The sequence below is a fragment of the Protopterus annectens genome, chromosome 14.part0 (genome assembly GCF_019279795.1).
Source record: "Protopterus annectens isolate FY-2018-M chromosome 14.part0, PAN1.0, whole genome shotgun sequence".
NCBI lineage: Eukaryota > Metazoa > Chordata > Ceratodontiformes > Protopteridae > Protopterus > Protopterus annectens.
Genome location: NC_056748.1, coordinates 108,572,342 through 108,585,580, shown reverse-complemented (window position 1 = coordinate 108,585,580; position 13,239 = coordinate 108,572,342).

Genomic DNA, 13,239 nt, shown 5'->3' with positions numbered 1-13,239 from the left:
ATCATGGGAAAGCAATGCCTTTTGTGTATTAATGCACAAAGATGATCAAAACATTTGGAAACGGCTGTAAGATAATGCATGTCAATTTAACTTCTGCACAGGATGCTAGATGCTCAGAACAAAGCAGTCACTCTTACAAAAATCATTCAAAGGGCTCCAGCAGGTAAGGGTAGTTGATGGAAGAAAGGATCTCATACTGGTTATTGTATTTTGCCAAAACAGTAAATATGTAGTGAAGTCAGCAGGACGGTAAGGAAAAGTAATGTCAAAAATACATGTTTGGCATTAGCACAGCACTTAATATTTTCCTTTTCAGAATAATTCTAATATATCAACAATCATCGCCTAAATAAAGGGTAAATTGTAAGAATAAGGCAAGGCATTTATCTGAATGACTCAGTCATCTTTGTTATCTAACTCTGAAATGAATATTCTTCAATACTTCTGATGCATCTTCTAGGTTTGTGTAATTTTAATAAACAAGTAAAAAGAAAAAAAAAAGAAAAGAAAAGAGACAGAAAGAAAGTCCACTGCTGTTTTGTATATACACACATTCACACACACACACACACACACACACACACACACACACACACACACACACACACACACACATACATGTATACATATGTCTGTATGAATGCAATACACCTTTTTCTTTTCTTTTCTTTTCTTTTCTCTCTTTCATTGCTGTTTTATTAAAAACTTAAAAATACACATCAGTAACACTCAAGAATATCAGATAGCAATGTTGTCTGATTCATTCAGGTAAATGCCGTGTACTATTCCCGAAATATTTCTGTTTTGGCAATGAGTGGTTGATATTTTAGACCTGTGCACAGCTAATGTAACGGGTGGATGTTTTTTTGGCATCAGTGTCCTTTACTCGCCTGCTGACTTCACTTGATATTAATTGTTTTGATGAAATATGTTAACCATTTTACAATGCTGTCTTTCATTTGCTGTCTTTATGCACTGAATCTGCTTGAACAACTTTTATAACAGGGTCTGCTTTGTTTTGAACCTCTTCTGTAGAAATCAAATTGACATATATTGTCTTGGAAATGTTTGCGACTGTTTTATTCTAGATTTTTAAATATAACTTGCATGCATTAAGTCACAAATGGCAATATTTTCCAAGGATCATGTTAGTTTTCTTAAAAAAAGATAGAGATGAATTTATTTTCTGTTCAACTACATGCAAAGCATATGTCTCACTTCATTGTTTAGAATGCAGTTTGATCTGACTCAAGATACAGATTTGGAATAAAAATAATAATAATTGTCAAGTATGTATAATTAATTTAATATTGTAAATCCATGACACCATGATATCAACAAAATAATTAAAAGAGATTTTCAGGTTCAATAAATGCAATTCAAGTATTTCTCCACCAACTTGCTCTATGCGTTTAGGACACACATGCATAACACAATGAGTTATAAACACAGTACAGAGAATATTTGACGACCAGTAATTTCAGTTCTAAGTGTAGCAAGAAATAAAACACACCTGAAAATTATGTTTGCTCAAATGTGAAACAATGGACATATATAAAAATCCAATACTCTACAGCAGGCGTTTGCTTCTGGATTTTTTTTCTGTGATTGTGTGTGTGTGTGTGTGTGTGTGTGTGTGTGTGTGTGTGTGTGTGTGTGTGTGTGTATTAAATAAAGATGATAATACAGCAGGATATATCACTTGAGATAAATATCATCTGTCACATCCAAAATAAAATCACCATAACAATTATGCATAATAGTAATTGGGTACCTATGAACATTGTTTTAATCTCTGATTGTTAGTTGACAGGTAGTGCTTCACCTTTTCTTTGGAAGCATGCTTTTCTCTCGCATGGATTCTTCTTTGAATTTTTTGCATTAACAGCAATTAACAGCAAACAGTTGGAGGCAGTCTGTTTGATGGCTTATTGGCATTCACAGCGTCTTTCTTCTAGATATCAGCTGCTGTACTGTGTCCATTTAATTTGTGTTTTCATTCAAGAGTAAGCAATAGTTCAGATATACTTTGCAATGATATGTTAATATTGTTAGACAAAATAAAAGCATGCCAGTGCACCATTAAACAATCTGTATTCTGCTTTGATCATGTCAATATAGAATGCTTAGAATTCACTTTTAAATTTCTTTTCTGTCAATCAAATTAGCTTTAGTAATGACTATCTATGCAAGATCAAGTGTTAATAAAGTTACACCTAAATGCTTAGCTCACTGGATCATATTTTTGTGTGTTATCTTTAAAACAAAGTAGTCACACATTTATTGCATAAAAGAGAGAGATTTCAATAGGCGTCAATAAGTAGCCATACTAAAATGTTGCTTTGCGCTCTGCTCTTCAAAATCATCATACTGGGACAATGTCATCCTCTAAAATCAGTCTTAAAAAATAAGAGAACCTTCATGCTCACTGAGGGGAATTCAGAATCATGACATTATTTTCTTCAGAGCAAACATCGGTATTGCCATAGGTGGAAAGGGCTTTCGCTAAACCTGGCATAGCAACATGAAATGAACTCCTCTGTGAAATATGTTCACAAAAAAATTTGATGGATTCAAGGCTAAATTGAAAAAAAAAATCTTCTGGTAGTGGTTATCAGTATTTACTTTTGTAGTACTGAAAAACACACTGTAGGTATACTATATTTGGCATAGCTTCTAGAACAACTAAGTATCAAACTGGTTAGAGAAACTGCTAAGCTATAACCCAATAAGTACTGTAAATATTGTAAATATTTTCCCACTTTAAGAAATACTGTAAATATATTTGCACTCTGCTCCATATTATTTTCCTACTGTTTATTGTTATGAAATTTGCTCTCTTGTATCCAACTGTTTGCCTGCTGTTTATTACACTGTATTCTGATTTTTGTCCAGTTTTCTACACTGTAGACTCAGTTTTGTTCCTGTCTTATTGACTTTGCTCCTCTGGAACCCAGGTCAGGGCTAAAAAAAAAGGTCAGCTGATCAGTGAACCTACCCAGTTACCAAATTTCAATCAATTACTAAAAATGAATATTTTTAAGAAACTTATCTGCATTCATGTTTTTAAATTTTTACTTTTATTATTATATATATATATATATATATATATATATATATATATATATATATATATATATATATATATATATAAAACACACACACACGTGCACACACAAAATTTAGCTCTCAAAAAGATATTAAAGAACAGAAGGAAACAGAAATTTTATGCACACATTTTCAGTTTATTTTATTTGCTATATTTAATCAATAATTAAGATTTTAACATAACTAATTTTGTTTGACAGTTTACTTATCTATTATGCTGGTAATACGACCTAATGTTTGTTCAAAGATTATGTTTTAGGACAGCATCTAGCTAAAATCTAATTAAAGAAATCAAGGGCTAATTCAACTAAACTCTTTCTTGTTTAGAGGGCATATTTGTCAACTACACCTGTTTAATACTGATTGTCATCCAGTACTGCAGCCTGTACAAATATATGCTGCAGAGAAACACTCATGTAGTGTTTTGTCATGTCATAAAACATCATGACAGAAAGGTTGCATGAAATATGTTAGAACTGGCTTTGTTGCAGATATGCTTTTAGTTTCCATTTCACAGAACTTGGAAAATAGGGAAAGATCATTTTTCTTAGAGTTTCTTTCTTCTTAAAATGTGTGTGACCTCATAGTTTGCAGATATTCTTAGAATTTGTGTAACCTCAGTACTTGTAGAGACTAGGGCTGTGATGTGAGGCCTTGCTCCCACATCCAGAGGTGAGGGGTTGCATCCCTGCACAGACAATTTTAATGGAGTACATTGTGACAGTTTATGGGTCACTACATAGCAGTGCAATTTATTTGTACATTCTGATGCTGTCACAGCTGGCATTCCCATGGCAATTCATAGAATCATGGAACCACAGAATGCACTAGGCAGCTAGTTTATGTGGTCACTTCTGCCTCGCCAGTACCCACACTTAGAACTTGCCTGATTTTTCAAGGAGTTATAGACCAATAATACTGGCCATGAATTTATCAGTAACAGTCCAGTTGTCTAGTTCCTTCTTCAAGGCGATGGCGTGTTACATTGTTTGATCTGGAGAGGATGTTTGTTCCATTGAAGGGGTAGTCATTGTGTGAGAAATCTGTTTCTTCACTGTGCTTTGGGTCTTGAGGAAAGAATTTATTTTTGTGACGTCAGCTGTCCATTTTATATTACTGAAGAGGAGGTAAGTTGGGGAAGGTAGTAATGAAAACAATAGGAATTTGATATGGTTACGGTAGGTAGCAGAGGCACACAGACAAAACCAGAATACAGACACAATTAACAGGGGAGAAGAGGGCATCAGACACAAAGGAAAAAGACAGTAGTGATGGGGAGGACTGGACAACAAACAGTGTGTAGCGTAGACACAAAAGGAAGGAGAACACCAGGATGGGGCATAGGATGGGGCATGCAGCTGCACTCCCCATAAATCGTGCGCTCATTGGGAAATTATTCACAGCCCTAGGCTCCCTCAGCTCACTAATTGTAATGCCAGTGTTGGGCAAGGATGGAATTCCATGAGGTGCTTGAGGAAGGTCTAGTGAGGATCGATTCAGGCATTTAGCCATTCATCAGTAATGCTACCCACCATCCCCTCTAGCTACTGCTGGATGGCATACATTATACACTATCAGTGCTTGCTGCAGGTGTTGTTGCTGTACCTTCCTAAGCAGGTATGGTGGTAGTGGCCTCTGCTGGTGCTGCCAGGGGTGATGGAAATGGCAGTGCCAGCTGGGGACACCACTGTCTGTGCTGTTGATGTCAGCGGTGTATTAACCACAGCTTATGGGCAACAGGTTTAGATGACCACAGGGGTGATGGTCTCAGTTCTGCTGCATATAAATATAAAAGAAATGGAGATAAACAATTAAAAAATGTATGTATATAATGGAAAGGATAGCTAAAAACATGTTGGGGGAGACAAAAGTACAAATACAGTGAACAAATGAAGATAAAACATCCAAGTGTGACTACTTTACCTGTACCGAATTCAAAGTCCATGAAACAACCACCCCACTATAACAATGATATACCAATAACCCACAACATTCAACACCTGTAACTTTAAGCATACTGACTTTACATGCTAAGATACATCAGGAGTCTGAGAGAAGGCTGCAGTGAAATACATACTAATGGTGTATGCCAGATGCTTGAGAATGAAACAGGCAACAATATCTAACCTTTATGGCTCCTGAGCCCAGAGCATTCAGCAATTATCACATAACATGCACTGTAGTGATATATTGAGGTACAACAGTAACCTGAGCGAAGCCTGCACAGAAACATATCCTTTCAGAATGACAGACACAACAACATCCAGGTCCTAGGAGGGCTTGAACCCACAGCCTTCATCACTTCTAATATCCAAGGCACTGCATTTACTTGCTAAGCTGCATCAGCAGTCAAATAAAGGTCTTTAGTGAAACCTACACTGATGCTTTGTATTGCACACTTGCAGAATGAAAAATTGTACTAAGAGGGAAACTGAAGTCACTGAGCTGTATGTGTTTGTGCATAGACATTTGCTACCGCTGACATCTGTGGAATTAACCCTGTACTGCTCTCATTCAATACTGAATGTGCCACATCAGTGCCAGCACTGCACATTGCAAGGTGCAACAACTACCCCCTTTATGATGAACACTCCCTATATGAGCAGTTTTATTTCCTAACACATCTGTTGCAGTTGCAGTAAACTATTAGCATTGCCTTTTAACCAGCATAACATCGTAAAATAGATCCTTAACAACTTGACAGTGTACAACCTAACTTGCTTGGATGGTAACAATTTATAAACAATCTAGAACACCACTGAAAAACATATATATCTAACATACATATCTAAACTGACCTGAGACTGAAATTGGTTCAGTAGGATTAGTGCTCTACTCCAGTTTACAAATTGCATAAATAAATAATAATAAATACATTAAGTACAATTCTATGCATTTGACTGAACATGCCCCCTCTTTGGTTTCTCAGAACTAATCACAGATACCACCAGAATAGACAAAGCAACTGGGAAACATATTATAGTTGAATAAATACTTAAGAATGATGCACATAATGTCCTGTCACTGGGTACACTCTCAGACTCTTTCGGTGTTTGTCACCCCTTTTATTTTACAAAGGACAATATAACCTTAAAAGAAACAATAAATATAACTGGGAACTATGTGATATCAATTCGAGTAATGACAGCCTCAACAACCTACTCAAACAATGTCACTGACAACTTATAAAAACAGTCAGATGTGATGAAACCATTGATTATTTTAACAACACATCTATACATGACTCCACTGATCCCCTCTGCAGGAAAAAAAAGGAACATGCTTCAACTACCCCTTGCATGACTACAGAAATAAAGTAACTAATAAAAAAGATATCTAGAATGAAAACAGTGGAACACAACCCAAACAATACAAAGTAGAGAACTGTATACCTTCAGACACTAAGGCATTTTTTTAAATCAGAGCTACCAAACAATTCTGCTTTCACCAAGTACTAAGTTGTTGAAAACCAACCCTAAGCAGTATTGGGCACATAGTAATATGCATCTGAAACAGTAATATCTTTTCTCTCTTTCACAAACATTTTATTGACCCAGCAAACTCTGTCACACTGCACTGTCATACCAGCATTCCCAACCCCACCTTCTCAACTAACTTGTGAATATCTAAACCTATAGTCTATTTCTGTCTTTTGAATAAAGGAACTTCTATGGCAATTAAACCCCACTTCCCTTGCTCCAGACTTACTTATCTTAGAATATCTCCAAGCTGCCTCAGAGTTTATAGCATATCTAATTCCTATTCTTATCACTAGATCAAGATCAAAACACAAAGTTCCTCTGTTATGGAAAAAAATCTTACAACTCCGCAAAAGTAGAACCCTCAATAAACCCCCAAAGTACAGGACAATCTCGTCTATTAAAAACAATAGAAAAATGCGCACAAAAGCAAGAAATACAATAGCTCTCTATAAACAGTCTCCTATCTCCCATTCAACATGGTTTCTGACCAGGCAATTGCACTGAAACAGCTTTCCTTTCCTTCATAAATACCATTAACTGTAAAAAATGACAGGCTATCCACTACAGTATTGCTTCTAGCTCTCGGTAAGGCCTTAAATACTAAACTTCTTTCCAGTCCTTTTTGAAAGATTATCAGAAATGGATGGTAGCAAAAATACTTGCTAAAAAAAACTTGGTTCAAGAGCTATTTATCAAATCATACTCAAACAGCCAGTTGGGCAAAAACATACTCTGACTTCTTGGAAATAAACATCAGAGTTTCTGAAGGCTCAATACATGGATCTGTCCTACTTTCAACTTTTGTTAATGACATGCACAAGTATTCCAATTTCCATGTCAACCCAATATGCTGACAATGCTGCCATTATCTCTACAGAAGATTCCCTTAGCCAGTTCCAGAATACAACACAGCTATCTTTGCATATCATACCATAATGGTACAGTGATTCACAAATGTTCTTAAATCCAAACAAAACAGAGATACTTTTGTCTGCTGTAGATCAGTGTGTATATTGTACCTAGTCAGCTACTGTAGTCTGAGAGCATGTGCATATAAGTTACTGAGCACGTGAGAGATCAGTGCCATTTTGTATAATCATTCAGTGTGAGTGCTAGCTTGAATGGAGATAAACATGTCAGTGTGTTGGAAGTAATGAGTCAGTCAGTAAGCATATAAAGTTCAAAGTATATGTTCCAGTTACAGCTCCAGATGTACAATAAACAACTTGAACCCATCCCGTGTTTCAATGTCTCATTTGAAAACATGAGGCATGCAACATCTGCGTCTAACAATATCATATCAAAAAACAATACTGTCATTTAACAAGCACCATAAGCCAAATTTATTTGACCAATCGTATATTACAATCTTATTTTTGACAACCACATTGATTATGTGACAGCAGCTACTAACAAAATTTATGAATGCCATACAGATCTAAAATGTATGCAACTGAAAATTACTCAAAAACACTGTACAACACTTTTCCAACCTTACTGTATTCATCTTTGTTATTTACCAATATACTTAACACACACCTCCATAAATTAGGAAAAACGTGCAGTAAAGTTGAAAAAAGAGGCACAAAGGAACCAATAAATACATTGTATTACTAAGTAACTGCTTTCATCTCTACTCTTCTGAGAGAGTGATTTTCAATATAGACTTGGCAGAGATACTACTGGCTACTTTTTACAACAACATTGCCAATTTTGCATCCTGTATTTCAAAAAAAAAAACAATCCATTGCTCTTTAAAAAATACAGCTACAGCTATACCATCAACTCACTCTGAATCAGTTAACACACACATAATATTACACCAAACAAACAAATACCCATCATTTAGCAACCTAGTTAAAAACATATATTGCACCTAAAAACTTGAATTCACAATTTCAAAATTTATTTAAAGTAGTTAAATCCAGCAACCATCATAGTGGCTCAGCTCACTATGCAGTGTCTGCTTCACCAAACTATGGAATTTCATCCAATCTGACGTTAGAAGCAAAACTAACCAGCATACCTTAATAGAGAAGCTACAAGTCTACACTGCCAAGAACTGGTCTTGCTGTTGTACCTGATATTCTGTTTTTCTTTAATTCCTCTCAGCTATGGTAAAATGATTTATGTATCTCTAACGATTTAATCTCCTGCAACGCTAATACCCCGCCATCTTCTCATTCCTTTACCTCCTTTAATACACATTTTATATCCTCCTGTCAACTTGCACTTTATATCTGAATATTGACTCTCATGTAACTTTGTACTTCATTGTATTATAAATTGTAGCTTTACTTTTATTTATTATTTTTATTTATTATTCGTTTGCATTTGTTTACCGGGATAGTCCACTTGGCCAAAGCGAGCCCATTTTCAGTGTAGGCCAGGGGAGAAAAGCTGCACAAGCATAGTATAAGTATTACATAGTACATATATAGTATAATATGGGACAAGTGATATAAATATTATAAAGCATACATTACTTTTGTGCAGCATAGCACAAATTCAGTACAGCACCATACAACAGAGAATTAATTGACATTGGAGCATTGGAGTTTTTTTCCCCAGGGTCACTGCTAACCATGGGCATTAACTCAGTCAGTCTATCCTAGTTAACAGATATAAAAATAAATCCAAATAAATAAAATATTGCTACTCTGGGGAAAACATAAACCTGTCCTGTGTGCTGGTATGACAACTGACTGGTCTGCTAGCATGTAAAACTAAACTACCTGTAACAGGTATACAGGTAAACTCATCCTGACACTACCTGAGGAGCTCAAGCCTTCTCTTGTGCAGCTGTATATTTTCTTCAATATATTCTGGGGACATGGAGAGAGAAAGTGGGGGTCTATATCTTATCATCGAATGCTTAATTTATCAAACACCTAATCATGGAACCCAAATGGCTGAACCAACTATTCACTGAACAACCTATTCATCGAACTGGAAATCATTGAAATGTTTTAGTTGGCCAACACAATGAAAGATAAACATTTTTACATTTTTGTGTGGGGGGGGGGGGTCTGCGCCGTCCTGCACTCCCCTCTGGGGACTGCATCACACATACCCCTTGCAAATTAAATATACGAACTCCAAGATTGCACTATAATGAGGTAATGGGTAAATCACAGACAGTTGGCATGTCAATCACATGTTTAGATCACACTACAATGAGGTAAGGGATAAATCACAGCCAGTAAGCATGTCAACTACACATTTAGATCACACTACAATGAGGGAATGGGAAAAATAGCAACCAGTCAGCATGTCAATCACATGTGTTTTTTTTCAGGATGGCCAAGTAAAATCTTTCAATGATTGCTGTTCAATGATTAGGTCATTCTGTAAATAGGTAGTTCAGAAAATTAAGGTTAGATGATTAGGTGTTCGATAAGTTAAGCGTTCAATGATATGATATGATATGTACCTAAAATTGGAGAAACACAAGCAAATAATCCAAGACAGGAATCCAGGAACTTTGAAGCTGGAAATAATCCAATAATCCAAGTTATAGTTTAAACACCTTTTAATGTGAACACTTTCATTCGCATAAATAAAATGTTACAGGGGAAGGCAGACAATGCTAATGGGGATGTCATAATAAAATGATGGAGGGGAGCACAATGGTGAAGGAGACAGCAGACAAACAGAGGGAAGACAATGTTGAGAGTAGAATTGCACAATAAACAAGGGTGAACATAGACACAAAAAGGTAGGGGAACACCAGGACAGGGTATAGGATGGGGGCTCACAGCTGCTGTCCCTGTCTTCTTTGACCCAGAGTGAACATACTCACTGCAGTAGGTACTGTCAGCACTGGGCCCTGTCTCAGATTGTGCTGGACAGGCATGTAACCTTCTGAGTCACCAGAGGAAGTTTTTTATGTGGATGATTTGGGTATCCAACCTCCTATTGATTATCTTCCCCACAGGGTCTGACAGCTGCCAATGGGTGACAAATGTGTCACCTCCACTGGCACTGCTACTGATAGGTACAACAGTCTCAGCATCCCGTGCAAGAGTACCTGTAGTGAGGGGTGCAGCTAGGGTAGGTGGAGACTTAGGCAGGCTGAGACTCAGATGTTTTGTGTGCTTTTGATGGTGGTGCTGGAAGTGGAGGCATTGATGCCACCTGTCGGGGTCTGATGGGCCTTACCTGAGGATGGGTGCAGGTTTAGATGCTACTGCTTGCATATAATGGTAATATAAATGGAAAGAATAAAATAGTAAACAAAATAAATGTATACAATGATGGAGAGTATAGGGGTAAAAAGGCTGGGGGGGGGGGGCAGAGATGCAAAGAAAAAAATGAAGCCAGTATATATTTTACAATGATAAACTTGCACATAATATGCTTAAATTAACAATACACACACTTTTCAATTTACCAAGGCTGTTAGCATACACAAGTGAGAGGGGGACCTGAACCTACAGCATTAATGTGTTGAGAAACATGGACAATCCAATAGGGGTCTATACTTCAACACACAGCATTGCATTGCCTGAGACAAAAAAACATATACAAAGAAAGAATGCTGCTCAGACACACATTTCCCTCAAAGCTACTATAATTAAAGGAAGTAAGTAAATTGGCAAGAAGAGTCTGGGGCATAAATGCCCCCCACCAAAAAATAAATTAAATAAATAAAAAAAAAGTTCACACATTTTTCCCTTCTAATCTTGTAGTTATTATAAAAAAAACAGACAACCAACTCAGTTATACCAGAACATGCAGGTAGGGAAACCTGAACCTCAGGCATCATTAAAACATGAGATCACTGCTTTAACATTTTAAGCCAGGTGTCGAGATGTATGGAAGAATGCATATAAATGAAACACCAAAAATCTTGATGATTACAAAGTTGACAGCAAAATACTAACTTTGCAAATGTTGACAATATTGGCACATGCACAATTTAACTTACAAAAATAATTAAAGAAAACATTGATTTTTGAAAAGGAGGAAGCCCCCGTGGGGTTGCACCAGCACTCACACCCTGCTGATTATGTATACTAACTACCTTTAGACAATCTCATGGAAAGGGCATATTTTCCTACCCTGAGAGTTGTGCTATTTCACACACCTGTCGGTCATCTGTTTAGTCAATCTAATTTTGTTGGCTAAACAGATATTGATCAAATTTTATATATATATATATATATATATATATATATATATATATATATATATATATATATATATATATATATATATATATATATATATATATATATATATATATATATATATATATATATATATATATATATATATATATATATATATATTTACACACACACACACACACACACACACACACATATGCATGTGTATATGTATATATGCATGTGTGTATATGTATGTATGTGTGTATTACACACACACACACACACACACACACACACACACACACACACACACACACACACACACACACACACACACACACACACACACACACACACACACGCACACTAATAAATCCAACAGTCATTCTACTGCCTTTGAATTATGGAAGTTAATGAAGATGTGGAGATGATGTATAAAAGCTATATTATATGAAATTGTATGTATGCTACCTTAAATATTAAAATCTGTAGTAATGAAGCAAGTATACTCAGCCCGGTGCTATCTATCTTTGCTGCTCTAATCTCCTTCTCTGCAGCTGCCTATTCTCTGCAATAGCTTCAGGAACTATGTAGGGAAAAATCAGCAGTTTACAAGATCTGTAGATGCCATGCACAGTCAAGATTATGTGAAGCTAACAGATTCGATTCATAGTATAGAGGTGGTGTCTGTTCTCTAACTTCATCATTCCACTGGCCTAGGAGCTCAGGATGTTACTGCCCCATGTCACTATAATGGTGAGGGCATTGTTTTTCCTTGCATGTGATGCCAGGGGCATGGATGGTTTTGTGGGCTAAGCTATTCCTGGTATCAGTCTTTTCCTGATGCTCTTCATTGTCTTTCTGCATTAGTCTCTGACTATAATCCTTAAGAAGGAAGTGAGGAAATATGTTTGTATCTTCCATACACTACCTCTGTGCTCTAAAATAAGTATTACACCCACCTTCCTCTGCCATGATGTCTTACCCTTGCAGAATTACAGGAAGAAAATGGCAGAAAATTTACATGCCAAAATGCTTTTTGAATGTGCCATCTGCCACATAATGACCGCCATTGATGAACAGCTTATTTACATAACAGATGGCAGGCTAGAATAATATATCTACTGCATTGTAATTATTCAGATTGTCACTTTAGGGTGTGAACCATGGCAGGTCTGCATCCATGATTATGCTGTGAAGAAAGTGAACTCGACAGTGACATATTTCCATGAGGCTATATGAGGAAATGCAATTCCCCCCATTGAGGCATGATGTGAACTGCACATGCACTGTGCACAGTGCTGTCCTTTTGGATCCAGATATGTGCATGGTAATGACAACAGCTGAGTGGGATGTTTGGAATGTTTTCTTGATGCTCAAATTGAGCAATTCAGAAAGAATAGAATGAGTTGATCCCTAAGTAACATAATCAGTTTTCCAGCAGGTGAACTTGCATGATATAAGTTAGAAGGAAAGTAGAGAGAACCATTGTGCTGTAGAGGAACTTGTAGAGCAGCTGCTTTTGAACCTACAAC